Genomic DNA, 15,865 nt, shown 5'->3' with positions numbered 1-15,865 from the left:
ACGTTGCTCATCCTTGTATTCAGCTGCCTGAAAACTTCCAGTTCCCAGGGAGATTATCGCACGTTCTAAGTCTCCTACACCCTGAAGGTGTCCTGACAACAACTACCGTTAATTCACCAGTCTCCAACAATTTGGTTAACACAAATGACAACTGCCGAAGACAATGGTGTTATTAGGCGTTTTCATATAGAAGCAAGAGAATTTTATCTGTGTTAACGTTGGTCAACTATTTTAGATATTTTCAAACTGTGGTTGAAGGAAAACAGGGTGGGATGCAACGGAACACGTACTGAACCTTGTAACGAACTAGACCTTCAACCACAGTGACGTCACTGCATAAAGCCTCATTTATTGTATAGAACTCTCCGATCAAGTGCATCCTAGACTCCGAAGCTGTTTTGACATTTCACACACTATTTCTATTTTCTATCCATAAGAAGGCCACAGAGATTTTGTCGTTAAGTTTTGTTAGATAGCATGAAGAAGCATCATCAAAATCCTACTCCACCGACGTCACTTCGCGGTAACAGCTGTAGCTTCATTCCATTCGTCCTCTATGTATTCAAATGAGTATGATTATATGCTTTTGCAGGTCCCTCTCTGAAGTAGGCAGCAGTTACAGGGTATTATCGTTACTGTTATGAAGGGTTAAAGAATGCAAAGATCAATTAACAACAATATTTTGCTGATTTATTGTTATCTCCTGCCAAGCCTACCATCCTGTTTGAGCCCCTCCCCCAAATGAGTCAACCAGTCATAACTGATTTTTGGCTGGGAAGGAAATTTATGTCGTTGAGAGTGTGTCAGAGTACAGATAAATGATGGCAGGCAGGCCAATGTAAGGAACTTAACTTTTCCGGATTCAATAAGACCGGCAACGGCCGTGACGGATGTACTAATTCTCAACGATGTGCGCGCGTAGAACTTTCCAAGGCTGTTTCTGATTACGCAATTCTGTATCAGCCGGTTGACCGGGCCTGTATCGTTATCTGTATGGTATAAGAAGCGAATGTGGTGCTGTTGTGCCTGTAGATTTCTCGAGACGAGGAGCGTACAATGAAGAAGTACTGTCTGCTGAGGTCAGTGCTGCTGTTGCTGACGCTTATGGTGGCCATTTTCTCGGCCTCTGCCACGCAAGAGTCGGTGACGACGCCCAAGTCAAGGCGGAGGATGATTGACCCGATTCTCAGGTGTCCGGGTGGCACTGTCCTAGTCGGTGGCTCCTGTCGAAGAGCACTAAAGGTTGGTATTAATTCTGCGGAGTTATCAGCCACAATTCATGTTTCACTTCTACTTTGCGCACCAATGTAAGTTGGCAAATGGTGTGTTTCGTTATATATTAACGTAAGGAGGACCCGTAGCAAGTAACGGGTGTCCGGGAAGTAAGGACTAATTTGAATTTTGCGCCATTTTGTCATATGACGGTTTCCAGCCCTGGTTTTATCATGTTTGTTATTTTCGATCCTTCCAATTAGTAGCCTGACAGCTTCTGTGTGATGAGCACTGTAGTCTGATGTCTATTTTCGTCATGGAGCAGATGACAACTGAGCAACGTATCCAAGTCATAAAAACTTACTACAAAAACAGTGGAAGTTCCACCGCAACGGCTCGTGAAACGCGTGCGACACTCGGACATAAGGCTGCTAAACCGAATCATCAGCTCGGAGGCTGATCTGGAAGTTTGAGACCACGGGTTCTGTTTCAGGAAAACAGGACGACCGCGTTCTGGTTCAACAAGCGGAGAACGAGAACTTCACAAACAAATCAACTTTCACAGATGAGGCGCACTTCCGCCTCAGTGGGTACGTCAATAAGCAGAACTGAAGAATTTGGGGTAACGAAATCCGCGGGTTACTGTGGAAGATGAGATGCATCCACGACACACGGACTGTATGCTGAAGATTCTGGGCCGGAGGAGTGATCGGCCAGTACTTTTTTGAAAATGATGAGGGAGCTGCTGTCACTTTGAACGGCAAACGTTACCGAAACATGTTTTCTGATTCGTTTCTCCCTCTTATTAATGAAAATGGTGAGTTTTGGTTTCAACAAGATGGTGTGACATGACACACATTCCGTGAAACGATTTACTCCGCTGAATGATAAGTTTCCTCAAAAATTATCTCTTTGCGAGGCAATCAAGAATGGCACGCCAGATCATGCGGTCTTACGCATTGTGACTTTTATTGTGGGGATTTTTGAAATCAAAAGTGTACGTGAACAAACCACAAACAGTGCAACAATTAAAGGAAGTTAAAATGGTTATTAACGGCATCCCACCAGATGTTTGTGAAAGCGTCATCGAGAATTTCAATGAACGCATTGCTCGTTTCTGTGCGGCCTTGGCTGGTCATAAGGATAATATAATTTTTCATACGTAAATGGGAGAAATTACTTAATGTGTTTGTAACAAACATTACATTTTCAATAAATTTTGTACGTTGTATAGCACTTTAATATTCGTGTCTACTTCCCGGCCACTCTCTAGATGGCTTGGAGTTTCCACGTTTTTAATTTTAAATACTTTTGACAACTAAAAATTCAGTAACAATGTTTCAGCGTTGAAGGCTGTTTACTCTGATGGCTGTAGGATATTTTTTAGAATTTATCTCTGAAAACATGTTACGTGTACCATAATTTGGACTCCACTGTCTTGCTGTAAGTGACAGATCAATCTTATTCCTGATTCTCATACCGGAAGAAGGCAGTACAGTATCATGGTTGTGCTTCATTTCCCTTTCTAGCGGAAATCTTTTCGATTCGTTTCATGAACGACGTAGAGTATCTTGGATTCTTGGAATAGCTGCCATAATGTCTTTAAGAAGCACAAAAAACCAGAAAATCGAGATAGAAAGCTGCTTTCTTTTTTTTCTTTTTCTTGGGCAAGGATTTCACTTCTGAATCTGAAACTTAGGAGGCTGCCTTAAATAACTGTGAACAATGTGGCCTTTATGTAGTTGAATGCAGTTTTATTTATGCTTCATATGCAGCGATGGATTCCACTATGTTCACATACACAATTTTTAATTGGAGTGTTACTTATAATTAGTCGAGTTTAAAGAAGAACTAGTTACTTAATAGAACAAGAAAGACGTAAACACGTACTTACATAGATGCCAGGAATCTGTGATGATACACATAAAAAAGTGATTGCATTATACATTGTTTTGTCAGTTTTAAAGAGCACCAAATACAGGGTGTCCCATTTTAATTTAACCAGCGGATATCTCTGGAGTGGCACTATTCTGGAAAAAAAAGTCACCAATAAAAGAAGTATGATTTGAAGGGGCTCATGGAATGGTTACCTCGAATTGACCTTGAACCCTGTTGTCAAGGTCAAACCAAGGTTTAGTTCATTTTTGCAAATGGTAACCCCTACTTTTTATTCCACGTTCGTATTCTACGTGAAAAAATACGCATTATTTGTAGGAAACATTTTTTCGAAAAACCAATGGTTTGTCACCAGGGTACACTTCATTGTAGTTTTGCCAGGTTACCAATATCTCGAGAACGAAGCGAGATAGGGAAAAATTTTCAATGAAAATCTTGTATGGTTTCTGAACTCTGGCCAATGGTGAAATTTTTGTGAACTTGAAGTGGCCTTGAAATTCTTCAGTAGAGATGAACTTGAATGCAAATACTGTTGCCACTGGTGGAACTTAATGTGCACCACTTGGAGGTTGCCTAATCAGAGACCAGGCTTGTGCTTGTGCCGGCACAATCAGTGAACAGAAGGGTGGAGCTTTGAGGACGTCGGGAAATTTGAAATCATGACTGAGGGTTCTTATGGACTTAGAAAAACAGTGTTTTGAGGGATTTAGGAAAATACCACTTCGTCAAACTCTGATGAATTTCGCCTCGTGGGACTCAGAACAATGTCGTCTCGCGAGACTCTAATGAGTTCCTGCGAAGTGAAATTTTTTCAAATCAGTACAAGAAAAATTATTCTTAACACGAATGTTTGGAACCTATAAGAGAAAAATTTATATGAGTCACCTCGTCTCGCAGTCGACTTTCTCGGCCCCGTCTTCCGTTTCTGCCTTCTCTCCATATTTGAAAAGGACGGATTACCATGGGGTATTTCATTATTACGTAAAGGTGCCCTCATGAAGGACGTACATCCGTTGGACACCTAAGTAATTTTCTAAAAGAGCGCACTTGAATACTGTTTGTTTCTGCTTCATGTTGCGGGCATGTGTAAACAAACGGGTCGGGTACACTGTAATAAGCCAGTTGTCTTGCAACACGCTTGCGGGATGATTCGTTGAAGGAAAAACCTAAGGGAACCAATAATAGCAAAAGTGATCAGCACAGTTTCTTTTTAGACTCTAATCTGTCCGAAATGGCTGATTACAAGCCATTAGAAACAGCAAGAATGATAAAAAATGTCGGTGAATGTCGCGATAATTATGCAGCCTCGCAAACATTCTATGCCGAAAGGTATCCCCATGACTGTCATCCCACGAAGGTTACAATTACATCTCTGGTAAGACGAGCCGAAAGAGGGACCTTGAATAGGTAGAGACGAAAGATGGAGCCGGCCGGAGTGGTCGTGCGGTTCTAGGCGTTACAGTCTGGAGCCGAACGACCGCTACGGTCGCAGGTTCGAATCCTGCCTCGGGCATGGATGTGTGCGATGTCCTTAGGTTAGTTAGGTTTAATTAGTTCTAATTTCTAGGCGACTGATGACCTCAGAAGTAAAGTCGCATAGTGATCAGAGCCATTTTTGAACGAAAGATGGACCCGCGAGAGGGGATTGCGCTGGGAGTTCGTCGTATCGTCGCTGAAGATCCACACCTTTCGACTCGTCAGATTCAGTGTCTACATGGCGTGCCTCGATCAACAGTATCCCGTGTTTTAAGATAATTTAAATTCCACCAATATCGCTTACGTATCACCCAATCAGTTTAGCCTGGGGACCCTGAGAGACGCCTGCCACTTTGTCGATGGACCGATATGCAAACACTTTGTGATCCTTTTTTATTCGCAGGAACTCTCTTCACAGACGAGGCAGACTTCGACAACATGGGAGGAGTCGATCTCCATAACGCACACTACTGCTCGGAAGTAAATCAGACTGTGGTCAATCAATGTCTGGGCGAGCATTGTTGGAGATTACGTGATAGGTCATGTATTTTATGGCGAAACGTTGAACGGCTTCAGCTGTCTTCATATTCTTTACTAGAAAATATCCGTAGACATACGAGCGCATATGTGGTTTCAATATGACGGCGCCCCTGCACATCAGGCCTTAACTGTCAGAAGGTAGCTTAATGCAACTTACCCGAATCGATGGATTGGTATCGATAGTGAAATTCGTGAATTCTCACCAAGATCTCCAAACTTAACACCATTAGACTTCTTCTTATGGGGAGCTGTGAAGCAGAAAGTGTACTCTACTCCCCCGACGACGCCAGGAGATAGGAGAGAAAGGATGGTGGCCACCTACCAGCCAATCACTCATCAAATAGTTCAAATGGCTCTGAGCACTATGGGACTTAACATCTGAGGTCATCAGCCCCCTAGAACTTAGAACTACTTAAACCTAACTAACCTAAGGACATCACACACATCCATGCCCGAGGCAGGATTTGAACCTGCGACCGTAGCGGTCGCGCGGTTCCAGACTGAAGTGCCTAGAACCGCTCGGCCACACTGGCCGGCCAATCACCCATCAGACACTGAATGTTGTCGAGACCAGTTTCCGACAGAGTGTGCAAATGTGTATTAGGCAAAGTGAGCAGTTGATGGAGCATCTAAGTTCCTTAATTTCCAGTCAGTACCATGTTAATCAGCCCTTTCCAGGGCTAACGATGTGCAAAGTCCACTTGGCAACCTCCACGTTGTGCACAGTGGGTTCCGCTAAAGCTGATGGTATTTGATTTCATGTTAATCCCCACTGAAGAAATTCAAGGCCATTTCATTTCAAGTTTAAGGAAATTTCAGCAGTGGACAGGTTTCACAAACCATACAAGATTTTCATTGAAAATTTTTCACGATCTCTCTTCGTCTCGAGATACTGGTAAGCTGGGAAAGTTACAATGAAGTGCCCCCTGGAGACAAACCACTGGTTTTTCGAAAAAAAAAAGTTCTCTGCTAACAATGCATATTTTTCACGTAGAATATGAATATGGACAAAAATAGGGGTTACCCTTTACAAAAATGAACTTGACCTTGGTTTGACCTTGAAAACAGGGTTCAACTCACTTCAGGTAACCATTCATGACCCCTCCACACTTTACAACTTTTACTACAGACATTTCTTGCAGAATTGTGCCGCTTCAGAGATATCGGCCGGTTAGATTAAAATGGGCACCGTGTATATTGTGCTATTGTTCTCTTAATATCAAAAATTTTCCAGTCTGAGTTCGATTTTCGACAAATATCACACCAATAAAGCTTTGATTGTACTGATTTTAACAACATCTGTATTTCACTAATTTTATTTTAATGCATATGGCACAACAACGAAAAACAGCTACAGTTTATATCGAAAAGTTCCTACATTTATATAAGCACGTTTCAGTATGAATGTAATGCATTACAAAAATACAGCGAAAATGACTAATAATGTATGAGAATATAAGATTCAGACTGGAAATATTGTGTACCCTGCAATTCCACTTATAAATTGCGCATTTTGTAGCGTTTAAATTTCGAAAAGTTGTAAATAAGATGAAATTTCACCATAAAGGTAATGTCCGCTATATGTTGTTGTTGGAGCACAAGAAATTCAGTTTATCGGTAAATTCTATGAATATTTTAACGTAAGTGATGAATTTAAGATAAGTATTATCCAAACTACAATTTTTCAGTTGTGAATATGAAATAAGTGCCTATTAGTTTTCAAACAGCTTACACTTGCGGATGCAGCATGTATCTTTTAACATAAGTGATACATTTAAGATAAGTATTATGCATGCTACGATTTTTCAGGTGTGAATATGAAATAAATGCCTATTTCTTTCAAACAGCTTATACTTGCAGATGAAGCTTCTGAAGTATCCTTAATTAATCATTCAACAATTATTCCATTGGCTGATAAAGGAACGGCGCAACAGAATTTTTCTTGTATGGTGCGAACATTCATTACAATGTAGGTACAAAAATAACAAAAAACTGACTTGCTGGAGGGCAATATCTACAAGTAGGGAGGTATTAGCAGTCTTTTATCAGTGTTCATCGACTTAACTATTTGAAAGAGAGAAAAACGTAATCAATGAACTGACTTAGCATATAACGGTGGAACGGGTCCTTCCGGATGGCATGAAGAGTACAGGTTGCGGCCAATTGCAAGTGGTGGCTCACGTCGGAATCAGTGATGTGTGTCACTTTGGATCGGAAGAGATTCTCCGCTGGGTGGGTCATAAGGAGGCAGATACGCGGTTGGCAGGGGCTGTGTGGCGTGGACTAGACGGTATTTTAGGTTAGTGTGTCTCAGGTAAACACAAAAAGGGCTTCAGTCTCAAACGGTGTAGGAAGAACGTAGATACAGGAACCATCGGTATAACATTTGTAAATGGTCTTAGTTGTGTTAGGAAAATACTAGAGCTCCAAGCTCTGATAGAAAGCACTGATACTCAAATCGTTATAGGCACTGAAAGCTGGCTAATGCCGAGATAAGTTCAGCTGAAATGTTTGCGAAGAATCTAACTGTGTTCCGAAAGGACAGGCTAAGCACAGTTGGCGCTGGCGTGTTTGTTGCTGATAGAAGTAGTTTATCTTGTAGCGAAATTGAAGTAGATAGTTCCTCTGAGTTAGTATGGGCAGAGACCACTATGGCAACCAGAATAAAATAACAGTTGGATCCTTTTACCGACCTCCGAACTAAGACTATACAATTGCTGAAAGGTTCCAAGAAAATCTGAGTTTAATTTCAAACACTTACCCGACTCATACAGTAAATTAGAGTTGGTGGTGACTTTCATTTACCCTCGGTATGTTGGCCAAAATACATATTTAAATCTGGATATAAGCGTAAGACATCATCCGAAAGTGCGCTAAACACATTCTCTTAAAATTATTTCGAGCAGTTAGTTTATGAGATCTAGCGAATAGTAAACGGTTGTGAAAACACATTTAACCTCTTAGCAACAACTAATCCTGAGCTAATAACGAGCATGAAAACAGATACCGAGATTAGAGAACATAGGGTAGTCATAGCGAGACTAAATATTCTAACCCCCAAATCCTCCAAAACTAAACGAAAAATATACCTATTCAAAAAGGCGGATAACATTTCACTTGACTCCTTCCTGAGAGACAATCTCCACTCCTTTCAAATTAACAATGTAACTGTAGACCATATGTGGCTTCAATTCAAAGAAATAATTTCTACAGTAATTCAGAGATTTATTCCAAATAAATTATCAAACGACGGAGCTGATCCCCCATGGTACACAAAACGGGTCAGAACACTGTTGCAGAAACAACGAAAAACGCATGCCAAATTTAAAGTATATTCTAATATCTCTGACAGAGAGCATCGTTGTGTCAACTTCACGTGTGGCAAATACTTATTGGTGTGTGTGTTTGCGTGGTGCTTTGAAAAATATAGTGATATGCAAATAATATAAATGCAGCATATATTTTTGCAATATTTCGAAAATACAATCATGCAACTTCGCAACAAAATTGCGCGTATTTTCGATGCAAGTACTATAACCACTTAACCTCACATATTTGTCTGTATTTCCTCGTTTGGAGGTTAGTTATGTTCACATATGGTGTTTCTAATACTATTTTCTATATTAGGGCAGCAACACACCAAGAATATTTCGCTACAGTGGAAGAATAAAAATCGAAAACTGAAGATTATGTTAAGTGCATCTTGTAAATCTTGTGTACAGCCGTCTGATGATGAACTTGTCAGTTCGAAACAGGTTATGGCGCTATTTGCTAAAATAAATATCAGTATTAATAATGTCTGGTTGCTGTCTTCTTCTTTGTAAGAATCAGCCTACATTAAAACAAGTAAACTTTTTATGATTTCAAAAGTAGTTCAGCGCATGTGCTAATTTTGCCCCTCTGTGTGACAAGACGGTCAGTGCCTTTACTGAAAAATGTCTGCTGTTGCCTGTGTAGCCAAGATTATGCCCAGGCGTGCACCTATTCATCCGAAACAAATCAACGACCATGAATGTCTTTCTTCAGGAGTCCACAAGTATGGAAATCAAATGGGAGAGATGCAGATTGTATGGATAAAGAGTAAGGGCTTCCCAGCGAAAGTTCTGCAGCGTAGTCGAAACAACCTTGGAAACATGTGGGACTGCGTGCTGCAGAAGTTTCGCTGGGGAGGCTTTACACATCCACCATACAGTTCACATCTCTCTCCAGGCGAATTGCATGTTTTTGGAGCCCTGAAGAAAGACATTCATGGTCGTACATTTGCTTCGGACGAAAAGGTACTTTCCGGGTACAATCAAGGTTCTGTAGACAACCGCAAAAATATTTCCATTAATGCGTTGACCGTCCTTTCTCACAGTGGGATAAATGTATTGACAATGATGTTGATTACTCTTGAAGTGATAAAGAATTTACTTACTTTTTTCCATCTCCTCGTTTTAATTTGACTGCCCCTTACATGTAAATGATACATGTAACTAATCATAGATATGTATCATTACATATGTTTGAAACAACATTCGATCGTTTCACTATATATCTTTGTAAGAACTTACAACATTTTTGTTTTCAAAAAAAGTAAATGGCCGTATGCCTTTATTGGCTGGGAGACCCCATCTCGTGTAGTTCGCACGCCTATTGTAAGTTTTCTATTTGAAGCCATTTCACCGACAAGCACGTCGATGATGATGAAAACAACGCACATCGAGTCCCAGAGCCCGCAAAATCTGACCCTGCCGGAAATCGAAACCGGGACGCTTTGATCCAGAGGTAGTAATTCTAATCCACTAAACCACTAGCTGCATGAATGACGCAGCATGAGAATTGTAAAGAAATTGTCATATAATTGGGAAGTTCATAAAACTTTATCACTTTCAAATGTCAGTACTTCTTGGCTTCAGTAAGTGGTAGCACCACGTCTTGAGTTAGCTACGGTTCAGCAGCTCCTTGAAATTGACGAAATGTGATGTCAGATCTCATCTTCAGAAATGTTCTGCCAGTGATGTCCAAGTAGAGCAAACAGCTAATCCAAATGCTGGATGTTGTCTGCTGTCCTGGGAAACATTCCTCTGAAGTATTTGTTTTCTAAATAAAGAACGTCTACTCTTGCTGCAATGAATTTTATTCTCACAGACGCGTTTCGCCTGTTTTGACTATAACATACCATCAGTGGGGTCTATAATGAAACAGTTATGGTACACTTTTGCTCTGATACGTATTGTTCGCAGATTTTAAAACAGTTCAGTTCTAGCTTCTTATGTAAATAAGTCATTACTTACAGCTCTTCGAGTTTTTAGCTGGCATCGGCGTTTCCTCTTATCTGCTCAAATGGCGGTCGTACTACCGCTCTATTTACGAAACATAAGGATATTTTTGTGTTTCGAATATTTGTATTCCCACTTTTCATTTTGTTTGCTCTTGTTTTTGTGCTGTACTGTCAGTCTTCTGTCACTAGTATAGACATAACACTAATATAGACGTAACTACTTTGAGTTCACTGTGTATCTCATCGCGTTTGGTTAGTTTACGTACACGTTTCTCTTGCCAACCTAACGAAGTATACGCTGAGAACTAATGTCTATTAATTTCTGTTATGCTTATATCCGTGTGTGTGTGTGTGTGTGTGTGACAGAGAGAGAGAGAGAGAGAGAGAGAGAGAGAGAGAGAGAGAGAGAGAGAGAGAGACTGAGCTAATCTGAGTTTCGTTTTAAATGTTTTATGGAGAAGTTCATGGACAAGTGAGTGGAAAGGGTGTGACATGGCGCCTCAAACCGCGCGGCCACTCCGCGTGGCAGTCACGTAGTAATTTGACAGTTAGTTGACTGTTCTCAATGATGATGTATGTTTAGAAACTGGCTATAGCTACTCAGCGATACTGTCTGAGATATTTATAGTTTAGTTATTTGTGCTCGCGGGGTAGCCGCGCCTTGCCACGGTTCGCGCGGCTCCCCCCGTCAGAGGTTCGAGTCCTCCCTCGGGCATAGGTGTGTGTGTTTGTTGTCCTTAGCGTAAGTTAGTTTGAATTAGGTTAAGTAGTGTGTAAGCCTAGGGACAGATGACCTCAGTAGTTTGGTCCCATAGGATCTTAACACAAATTTCCAAACTTTAGTTGTTTGTGCAATCTTTGATTGTTTATTTTTTATCCGTTGACGTCTTGTCCTGCAGTAGTAACATTTGATTTTCGTTCGTGGCTCTTTTCTGGACTACCTGACTGTTGATAACGATTCATCAGGCTTAAAATTACACATGTTCCCGTATTTAGAGCCCTTGCAGCATCAGCCTTTTTTCCGAAATTTTCAGTTATACCAGTCTCCTTAATGAATTCATCACAGTTTAAATGACGACCTCGTTCCATCATTAAATCTATTCTTGACTTTTCTTAACTATTTACTATAATTTTACACACTTTTTACTTATTTCACCTGGTAAAAATACACATACCTAATTCTTAACATTATAATAGGACAAAATGACAGTACTGGTTTCTATGGAAACCTGGCAGAATTACAAATGAATAGTACTTTAACATTGATTTCCATTCAGTTTTGTAACTTTGCCAATTTTTTTAGTATTTCCATTCTTGAAGCTGTTGTTTAACCTGGTTCGTCTAGAAAATAGGTTATATGATGAACAGTAAGAAAAGTAAAACAAAGATAATTCAATAAAGTCGAACTGAATCAGGCGGTGTCGTGTGAATTGTATTAGAAAATGAGTCATTAGTCTTAGTACATAACTTCTTATTTTGACCAGCAAAATACCTGCTGACGGTAGAAACAGAACGTAAAATATATACTAGGAACAAGAAGAAAAGAATTTCTGAAAAACAAAAATTTGTTAATTTCAGATAAAAATTTAAACGTTAGGAAGTCGTTTTTGAACGTATTTATCTGCAGCCTATTCTTGTATGAAAGTGGGCCCCATATGGGAAAAAGTTCAGAAATAAGAAAATAGAAAACTATGAAATGAATACTGAAGTGTAGTTGGGCCTATGAAAAAACTAGGGTACTGAATAAAACTGCGGAAAAAACAAAATTTGGGGTACAATCTCACTAAAAAAGAGGGACCAGCAACATCCCGAGTCATCAAGGAAAATCAGTTTGGTAACGGCACTAATACAGTAAACAAGCTGAAAGGGCGACATTTGCAGTAGTTATACAGAGGTGAAGAGGCTTGCGTAAAATAGACTAGCATGGAGAACTGCGTCGAAGAAGTCTTCGAACTGAATACCACAACAAAAGCAATAACAACAACAGCAACAACTTTAACCACGAACTGACCTCACATATTTACTCTACTAACTATACTAACTCTGCAAACCATTATTCTTCAGTAGACTGGCTGAAGACACCATTTAATGAATGGGATTCCAACACTATGTTAAGATATGCACTGTTAGGTGCACTGACGTCTGTCGTACCTAGCCACCAGCAAGGTTGAACCACCTGAAGATGTCGGACAGTTGCTGCGAGGAAATATTGTGGAATTTGCATAACGTGATCCGGTGACAAACCCATGAAGACTGTTTAAAAAATTACATTGTTCATCACCATAATAAGATTTAGTGTTCTGCACTTGGAGGAATGAGGGAGAAGCCTGTTTGGGTACAGGGATACTATTGAGTGATTATGAATATAATTGGATGGGAATTGATTTAATATAGATTTGTTTTCGGGTACACTGTTTCATTGTATTATCGATGGGAATACTGCAACGATTATTATCTAGTAGCTGAAGAGATATCTTCCAAGTGTGGCCCTCTTTGATAGCAAATATAATTTACTCATATAATCTTTGTCAAGTCCCTATGGTTAAAAACGAGTGATTACACTGTACTTCACCCAGTCTCTGAGTACCTATTTCTTATGTGTATTTCATTGTGAGCAACTGTATATATTCTGTTTTCCAACGCAAATTTCCATTAACCTGTTACTCTCGTTTCTTTTGCAGATTAACAGGTGATAAGACGTCAACAGTGAAGAAAAACATCATGTGAAGATCTATTACAATATTCAGAGAAGACAACCTCAGACATTAAACAATTCCATACCTCTGGTTACTAATAAATGGAAGAAGACTGTTGTAAACGAGGAATTTCGAAGAAGATCTGGAGACGATGTCATCACTTAACCCATCCTGTGAAATCTTGATCACAAAGTTTAGGAGAGACTGTTTGATATCTGCTTCCTAAGTCATGCTTAGGAGAATGAAAAACGCTGATTCTAATGTTAACAGCACTAGTATAAATGGAAATTACATTCTATTGTCGTTAAAACTTACCCCAAGTATAAAATAAATAAGCGCAAATAAAATAAGATACCTGTTTTATGAGTTATAAGGTTTTTAAATATGGAGATGTGTTTTGGAACGAATTATTGAATATGTCACCTTTTGGAACCAACAACAGTACCTCCATGCCAATATTATCATATGACAGACTAACTTTTTTAAAATTTAGCATATGAGTACACACAATACTTCATTCTAGGTCATTTGCGGTCATGCTTTATAATGAAGTCATATGTCTCATTTTAGTTAAGAATATTCATTTTACTCAAAATGCTGTGCATGAAGACATTTGATGTTAGTCTCCTTAATTCAGGCTCTTTTTATGCTTTCATTAGTTAATAACAAGTTGCACAATATTTATATACTCAGATTATATTCATCCTCCTGTACTGCACAGATAACACAGTTTGGATCTGGATGCAAATTTGGCTCCTTATCCTTCTTCCTCCTTCTTCTCATAAACACTTCCCATTATATTCCCGTAATACACGAAAGATTCCACCTATATCCAAAATGTTTCCCAAGTAATTTCACAACATCACAAAGTTTTTCTTTTTTGATGATGAAGGCATCTATGGGAAGTTACGTTTTATTCAGTGTTAGGAAGTGTGTTTTCCCGTTTTAATATTTCTTTGTACACATTCAGATCACTTCTGTAATACAACTCACTTCTTACTACAGCTGCATTTTTCGAACTTTTTATCATAATTCTCTGGCAAAATTTCATTTTGAAAGCCAGGCACTTGGTAGTTATGTCATACCTGTTTAGAGATGGACATTTGTTAGAGCAAATATGGAGACTAATTTGATATGTCGATGAGATATTTATAGATATGTAAGGAAAGCTCTACGTCTGTAAACTGGCCCTCCAACTTTAACCTTATTTTTAACTAATCCTAAATTAGATGTCCGTTGCCACTTCATTCCAATATCTTTTAATTACTACTTTCAGAACACCTATTGGTTCTTTGTGTGGCAATGTAGCTTTACGTGACGTATGTATCTTTCATTCAATTTAGTTTCATCATCTCAAGTAGTTACACATGCATCATACTGGAGTACTTCCATGCCAATATTACCATATGACAAACAAACTTTTTTAAAATTTAGCATATGAGTACACACAATACTTCATTTGAGGTCATTTGCGGTCATGTTAGGGCCTTCCTCTTTTCAGTTCAAAATATCTGCTTCTCTGCTTTGAAATCCATTAATTGTCACATGTACGCACATAACTATGTACGTATACGACGAACTGATCCAATGTTGATACTTAGATTTTATTACTCTTCTTAGGCCGTCATGTCGGTTATTACAAGGGGTACACTATGTCTCAGAACAAAGAGTAAATCATTTCCTTATACTTGGCACTGGGACGGTGACGTGATTTGTATGGAATTCTTACTTGGTCAAATATCCTGATATATTTTGCTTCTGGCGTGAAACATTATCTCTGAATAAGAACGTTTAAGTAGTGTTTCATAGTATTTTAAATTTTCCAATAAGTACAAAGACTCATTTTTATTGCCGCATATTGTATGTCACGTGCATATTCCCAGCTTGTTTCTTCTATTACCTGTCCAATTGTTGTTTAAGATCCATTTGTCTTCGAATTTCACATGAGTTTTCCATATACCGACTTGCTTCTGATATTCACTTTCACAAACCTACTTCCTCAATTACATCCCTAGTTAGCACTTTACTTGGAGAATACTTTCTTCGCGAAAACCAACTTACTTCTGAAATATTCCTTAGAATAGTCACAACTAGCAATTTATTATATAACACAAAGATCACTTACCAGCTACATTCTGCGACAAGACTGCTGTCCAGCCCTTAATCCACACTGGTCTTCGACTAAAACGTCAGTACATGCAGTGCAGGATATAAATGGATAAGGTGACGGTAAACGTATACGTAACTTAATAAGAAGCAATTTGGCTGAGGGTAATAGTTTCAATGACCGAATTATTCTTCTCACGGCAGAGACGAAGAAATAGTCAAGTTACATGTTCGTGAAGACAAGATAAAATACATGGGAAAACTGAAGATGAAAACATTGATGAAGTATACGCTGTACTGCATAATATCGACTGGAGTGGCGAGAAAAAAAGCACCTGAAAATTTAAAATAGGTTCAGCTGAGTTAAAAGGATGTGGTGCGCCTGGAAAACTCTTGGAGTAATGAAAATACAGTATATTAGGTAGGGTATATAAAGAACAAATACATTTTATGTGTGTGTCCAATACATTCCAATTGTATCTTGGTGGCTACTAATAACAGAGTAAAATAGTATTGCAGGTGATAGTATTAGTAGTACTAGTGGTAGTCCTAGTATTGTTCATGCATGAAACAACATTAGAACAATATGCCTTTGCAACGGCGCGGTTAGGCTGATCGTCTAACAGAAATGACCTCTCACATTTCGTTAGTATATTCTTCTTCCTTGTTAGAAGAG

General features: G+C 39.2%; 1 long non-coding RNA gene across 1 annotated transcript; it reads left to right on the top strand.

The window, feature by feature from the left end:
* Positions 1 to 294: 294 nt before the first annotated feature.
* Positions 295 to 13,456, top strand: LOC126252742 (uncharacterized). Its single transcript, XR_007545851.1, has 2 exons — positions 295 to 1,242; positions 13,069 to 13,456. It is a non-coding gene; the product is annotated as an uncharacterized LOC126252742 (long non-coding RNA).
* The last annotated feature ends 2,409 nt before the right edge of the window (positions 13,457 to 15,865 follow it).

The sequence above is a fragment of the Schistocerca nitens genome, chromosome 4 (genome assembly GCF_023898315.1).
Source record: "Schistocerca nitens isolate TAMUIC-IGC-003100 chromosome 4, iqSchNite1.1, whole genome shotgun sequence".
Lineage (NCBI taxonomy): Eukaryota > Metazoa > Arthropoda > Insecta > Orthoptera > Acrididae > Schistocerca > Schistocerca nitens.
The sequence above is the reverse complement of the archived record's forward strand: the minus strand, read 5'-3'. Positions and strand labels throughout refer to the sequence as shown.